This window comes from Bidens hawaiensis, unplaced genomic scaffold, assembly GCF_021521415.1.
Source record: "Bidens hawaiensis isolate Kalapana, Puna unplaced genomic scaffold, B.hawaiensis_p1.1 tig00009385_1, whole genome shotgun sequence".
In the NCBI taxonomy this organism is placed as follows: domain Eukaryota; kingdom Viridiplantae; phylum Streptophyta; class Magnoliopsida; order Asterales; family Asteraceae; genus Bidens; species Bidens hawaiensis.
Genome location: NW_027491692.1, coordinates 799 through 7,886, shown reverse-complemented (window position 1 = coordinate 7,886; position 7,088 = coordinate 799). Strand labels below are relative to the sequence as shown.

Sequence of the window (7,088 nt, the reverse complement as noted above, 5' to 3'; positions counted from 1 at the left end):
GTTTCAGATAGAGGTGCATAAACCGGTTTAAAATTTAAACCGGTTTTGGGAAAAAACCGTTTCGGTTTGGTCAACAAAAGTCAAAACCGGTTTATGATTGGTTTCGGTTCGAGTTGAAACCGGTTTCTTACCATGTTACGATCGGTTTCGTTTCGGGTTTGGCCAGTTTTGGTTCGGTTAGCCGGTTTGGAACCGGTTTTGGTGGAGAAAATTACAAACCGGTTACGAACCTACGGTTTCAATCGGTTCCAAACCGGTTTCTACATAATCGGTTTTAGTTCGATTTTCAGGTCGGTTCGGTTAACCGGTTTATTTGCCCATCTCTAGTTTCAGGTTCTGAGAATATCACTAACAGGGTTCGAGTCAGGCCTCGATCAGGTATGATGAATAAAACACATTTGCTCCTATATGGGTGAGCATAAAACAGGTAAGACTCAGAATCGATCAGACCTCATTATTTACAATAGGGCAGATTTCTGGATTCTAAAAATGCATTAACTAGGTTCAGGTCAGGTACTACGGGAAAGACCCGTTTGTTCACCCCTAAATCCGACTGTGGTTTTTCAATGGAGTTTATTTGTATTTTATATTTACTAAAATTGACGGATATAAGTAAAAATTGCTTTTTCGTAAAGCTAAAATTAAGGCTATTTAATAAAACCACCAATGCAATTAGTATAAACTTTTGATATTGAAGCATAATTTAAATTGTTTTGAGTTTCAAAATAAAACAAAAAATTGATGTTAAAACATCAGATAATGTTGGTCCAGATATTGATTTCACGAAGTATTTACCTATACGTATAACTTTTGAATAAAAGCTTGGATTAGGAAGGACGGATAGCAACCGTTTTAAGATTTCAAGAGTAGAGTGAAAGTCGCTAGTATAAAAGCTTGAGCCATCTTATTCAAATTTTTTTTTTATCAAAGTTTTTCACAAACTCTAGACATTGTGTCGTTCATCCATGAAAACCTTACCCAAATACTTGCATATCATCGGGTTCTGCTCTACTATGTTGCAATATGTTTAGTGTTTAAATATAGGAAGCCTTTTTTTTAGATAGTGATTGCATAAATGTAGAGCTTGTTTCTTCATAATATGTTCTTGACACTATAATCAAACTTAGATACTAATTTATCACTATTTTTAGCCTTCTCGCAGTCGCATTAAGGATATTTTTTTTTTGTAGAAAGATTGCCCTTTGGTAATTCAAAATAAAAAAATCTAAACGAAATACTAAATATTGTTAACAATATCATAACTTAGATATATTAATATTCTTAATCATGACTATAACGATATAGTTTAGTGCTACATTCGGTTGTATACCACTAATTTCACGACTTAAAACATAAAGAAACATCTCTATATATAGAGTTTTATCTACTTAGAAATGCTACAACTATCACTCAAAGTCTTGCTCGCGTCATAAAATTTAAGGTTTGGACTACTGTTAATATGTTATTGAGAGTTTTCGGGAAAAAACAATTGTAATGAAGTGATTTTTAGGGTTAACTATCACAAAAAATTACACTATAATTTATTTTATATGAAATAAAATTTTTACCCACGTATTTGTAAAAAAAAAAAATAAATAAATAAAAAATGAAACCAAATATATTTCCAAAAATTTTACCCATGTATTCAAAATACATGTTTATAAGATATTCGAAATACAAGATAAAAGTGATAAGAGGAAGGAAGAGGAGAGAGACGTGATATTCAGATCCGGAGACACTGTTGGAGATGCTCTAATATGAGAAAAAGTGCTTCTTTCAAAAGTTTGACCACTAAGTGATATCTTGGTCACCATTTTATGAGTTCCCTCTGTTACAAAACCACCCAACTGAGATATTGTTGCTTACATAGAGTTGTGATTTCAACAATATAAAGCATGCACTATTTAAGAATCATACACAAGTTTGGGCAACATTACAAACCATGTTGACCTAAGTCAACGGTTTTTACTTATACGAGACAGAATGCATATGACATAGATAGTAGATGATATCGAAAGCAATAGAGCGTTAGCACACTATGAATGAAGTATACAGAAAGTCAACATTATGGACTGCGATTATGGATCACAAAAAAGAATTCAACAAAAGTCAACTACACGATAACATTCACAACAACTCCCAAAAGAAAAATCTATGCAAAAACAAAGTTTCAAAGATTTTCAAACATTCGAAATAAAAACCACAAGATTACAAGAACTCAACAAATCTTACCATACAAACGTGTCTTTCGGTCAACACCATGGCTCAATCTTCTCGGTTTCAGAATTTATAGAACTTAGATTGCTGACTATAGCTTGGCTTTTGTCTAGATCATTTGACTGAGCCACTTGTTTGGGTTCCTGAATACGGTTAACCACGTGGGTCTTCGGCTCAATGGGAGAAGATCGACTGGACCCAGACATGGTTCCATCAGATTCTTCACTGGCGGTCAAATATCCAAGATGATCATCATCAGTGATGAATTCATGTTCTTTCTCTTCATCTTCATCATGGTTTTGTTGCACGTGTGGGTTCAATCTTGGCCCTTGATCACCGTTTTCATCTGACGGTGGATCTTGTGGTGGCCCACGAGACGGCTCGATAACCGCATCCTCTCGTTCACGAAGGGTTTTCGTGATGAGTGTTTTCAGAAAGTTCATTACTTGAACCGCATACATCAATGCAGTCAACGGGTCTGTCATCTGCATGAAAAAGTAAAGGTCAACCAAATTCACATAGTTTCTTTAATTCTTCGTTAAAATTTTTGGGCCGAAAAAAGAAAAAACCCAAGATAATGAATTTGGGCCAAAATTTTTGTTAAATAATAAATAATTAATTTTCATACATTTGGGCTAAAATATTTGGCTAACGCTATTTACTAAATTCCAATAATTCACTTAAAATTCAAAAACCAAAAATGAACATCCATAAATTTGGTTCTGTTTTTTTGGTTTTAATCACATGCAAAACCGAAACGCAGCCGAAAGTTCAGTTTCTAAAAAGAATAAAATCAAACAGTTATTTATGTTTGGGTTCAATTTTTTTGGTTACAGATCAGTTTTTCGGTTTTCACACAATAAAAAATTAGAAAATATTAAAATAACAAACCTGAGTCATATTGGGGGCAAAAACCATTGCAATATTGTGTGAATTCATCTTATTAACATGCTCGTATTGAACAACATCAGCCATCAGGTTGATGGCCCAGTCAAGCAGCGCGGTTTCCGTTGGGGGCAGAAGGCGGCAGAGGGCAGTGCAGTCATCCTCTGATTGACACTGCATTACTTGCTCAGGTGAAAGTGGATCCAAGACCCCAGTCGGTAACTCTCTGAACCATGCCTGTATTATAATTATTATCAGATTATCAAGTTAATTATAAAACTAAAAACATTAATGGCAACATGGCATATAATGATAATTAATTAACTATTTACCTTAATAAGACCAGCCAAACAGTGTACATCAATACCATCCGGCACCACACCACTGTTCAACTGGTTTCTTAGATGTTCTTCCTGGTTGTTGTCTGCATTAATTCGGAAAATACCTTCAGCCTGCACACATAGAGAAATAATATGTTAAAAACGAAAAGGCTAGAAAAAATAAAAAGTTAATTACATGGGTGGTCCTGTGGTTTGCCCATTTTGTATGTTTAGTCCCTACTGTTCACCCAAAAGTAGCATAAATGGTCCTAGTAGTGGATGGAAGTTAACTTTTCTGTTTAGTTTTTAGAAAACGATCAAAATTCCCTTGTAATGAAAAACATATCTATATATATATATATATATATAATGGTGGACCCTTACATGTTTAGTCCCCACTTTTTTTCAAAAATTACTACGGTAGTCCCTATTGTTCACGCATGTTAAACGGGACTAAACGTGCAATATGAGCAAACCACAAGGACCATCCATGTAATTAACTCAAAAATAAAATAAAAAAGACTTAAGTTGCAACAATATACTATTTTGGACAAAATATGTTGCAAGAATAAACTATTTACAGTTTGTCCAAAAGCAATTATTTTTTCAAACTGTATTGTTTGTTTGACATTTCTGCAAGAAAAGTGGTTTCTTGGTTAAAAAAAAAAAAGAAATTTCGATGGCTCAAGAAGCAGGTTTTAAAGTCTTTCTTACATATATGACTTATAATCGGCTTTTTGTTGAAAAAATCCACGGTTCTTGAAAAAGAAGACTAAACTTTGAGATGAAATATTTCATTGTTTGCAATGAAAGTCAAAAAATCAACCGCTTGCTTGTTAGTTATAGTTTTGATGTGTGAAAAAGGGGTGGAGAAACATTAACAGACCTGCAGACCGCCTAAACCATACAAACGCTGCTGCATAAGTATGAGAATAACAGGGACCACTATTTCCTCTGGAATCATATGATAACTGCATTGATTCTGTTGAAACACCAAAATCAGTAGCACTACAAATTGAAAGAAACCAATTGTTAGGCATATATTTGAAGAGATCAAGAACAAGCTGCAGATAATAACGATTAGGAAAAATGGCAACATTTTTCATATTTGGAGACAGGATTATAAACAGAATGAATCATCCCAAAAAATCAAGATTCTTATTATTTTGATCAATCAACAAACAACAGCATTATGCCAATTGTAAAAAGTGCATGAATTTGATTTGTTTTTATTCACTGTGACCATTAACATAATTACCATAAGTGTCACAGACAACATAGCTCAACAGCATTACATATGGTAATTGAGATAATCACATGATTCAAGTACATAAATTTCAATCACAGGGAAATAAACATAAGATCCAAAAGTGCTATTATCAAGATTCTTATGATTATACCACAATTGTAAAAAGTGCATAAATATGATTCACTTTTATTCACTTTGAACCATGAACATAACTACCATAACTGTCACCACAACAAAAACAAACAACAATTGATATGGAAACCAAACTAATCACATTCAACTACCAAAATTTCAATCAACCAGAACGAACCCATAAAGAAAAAAGCATCAAAAAGTTTATAAAAACATGATCCGGTTTATCAAGAAAATCTGCCATGATTTTGGAGCAAAGGGCATGCGTATACAGCTGCAATCAAAATTTTGGAGAATTTAGTAAATAGTGGATGAAATTCAATTCGTTTATTCATTGTCAACCATAAACATAACTACAATAACCGCCCACAAACAACATCTTAAGTTTCAATACAAAAACAATAAACCCATCAAGAAAAAAACAACAAATGTTGATAGTCATGATCAAGCATGAAGCATGTGATTTGGCCTTTAGGGTTACAACAAAGATTTTTTAGATTTTGTAAAAATGGTTAAATTTGATTCATTTATTCACTGTAAACCATAAGCATAATAACTACCATAACTGTCACAAAACAGCAAAATTCAACAACATTTAACAAGTAAATCCAAAGAAGCACAAGAAATTACCAAATTCCCAATTCTAACAACATTTTCAATTATCACAATATCAATCATACAAATCACAAAATGAACATAATCAAGAACAAAACACACAGACCTGGCACTAGGGGCTCTCCTGAGCACTTCAGGTTCAAACTCAACGGGCAAACCAAGAAAGCCATTAAACCTGTCAAACGTAACATGAGCCACGTGGCGGACATCGGTGGGCCAGCCAATCTCCATCCGGGAAAGATCCAGCCTTTGTTCCGCCACGTGTCTTGAAGAAAGACTTCCGAAAGAGAGTCAACAAAAGCGCTAATAACGACAACTGCTGATTATTATTATTCTCTCTATTTTCATGATTGTTCTGTGTAACCCTAGAAACCCCTTCTTGTTCAGGTTCTTGATTTAGAAACAATGTGGGGTCATGGGTTTGTAAGGAGGATGAAGAAGAGGAAGAGGGTGAGTGGAGGACCTCTGTCATGGCTGTAAAAATCAAGGTTTTATTTATATGTTTGACAAGATTCTTGATTTTGAGGTTACAGTTGCAAAGATGTATATTATTATAATGAAATGTTTTAAGAGTTTGATGGGTGAAAGAAAGAGGACGTGATGATCATGAAGTTGGGGTTATTGTTTATTGATGACGAAAATCTGGAGTTGATATTTAGAGAGTGGGTGGGTGGGGAGCGATATACAGAACAACACAAGACAAGAGATGAGAAGAGAAGAGGTCTTGATTATTATTATTATTATTATTATTATTATTATTATTATTATTATTATTATATTCATCATGATCAAGTTTAATAAACCTTTTGCTTTTGTGTTTAAATTTAATCTATTCTTTTGAACTTTCAAATGCATATGAAATGATTGTTTCAACTTGGGTGTGAAAGTTTTGATGAATGAGGACTATTTGTGTGTACATGTAAGAAAAAAAAATGGATTTTTTGAATCAGCTTCTTTTCATTAGAGCTTAATGGTTGATTGAGTAGAAACAGCTTTAGTCACACAGAGGCCCTATTGAGTGTTCTTTTGAGGAACTTAACTAAATCAGTAGAGGGGATGAGTAATGCAATGCCAAGTTCAAGTCTTCAATTTCGTTCTATTGAGGGGTTAACAAGTATATTATTCCTTGCATCTATAGGTGTTGTTGTGTTTTGATATCCTAATTGCCATGGTTTTGATGCATCACAAAGAGCAATTGTGAGAAAAAGTCATTATAGAGCAATCATTTGATCTGTTTAATACTTTGACTAACATGCTCCCCAAAAAATGAGACTTGTTTTGCTCTTTGGAGACAACAAAAAGACCAGCTCTCTAGTTCTGTCATGAGAGGGGTGTTGACCTATGTCGATTAGGAAGCCAGGTGAAGAAACACTAACTGATCCCTGGGCAGATTATAGATAATCTGGGGGTTAAGTAATGTTTCCCACGAGGATGAGGTCTAGCAGAGAAGGTTATTCTTCAGGGGACCTGCAAAACAGACACCGTAAGCTCGTCACTGAGAAGGGGGGGGGGGGTTCCTCCTTGTGACCACCCTCCGGCGTGAGAATCAGACTAGATTGCTCTGAATATAAGTGTATATTAAGAGATTGCTAGATAAGATTGAGATATCAGATGATGTCCTTACCATTCCAAGGTGTTGTATTTATAGCCGAAGGTAGATTTCCTAGAAG

The 7,088-nt window shown here is 34.3% G+C and overlaps 1 pseudogene across 1 annotated transcript; it reads right to left on the bottom strand.

Moving 5' to 3' along the window:
• Positions 1-2,048: 2,048 nt before the first annotated feature.
• On the bottom strand, positions 2,049-5,968 carry LOC143532190 (rho GTPase-activating protein 5-like; annotated as a pseudogene). Its single transcript, XR_013135134.1, has 5 exons — positions 5,525-5,968; positions 4,309-4,430; positions 3,435-3,554; positions 3,109-3,339; positions 2,049-2,702 (listed from the first exon to the last, which is right to left on the bottom strand). The product of XR_013135134.1 is annotated as a rho GTPase-activating protein 5-like (transcript).
• Between the last annotated feature and the right edge of the window lie 1,120 nt (positions 5,969-7,088).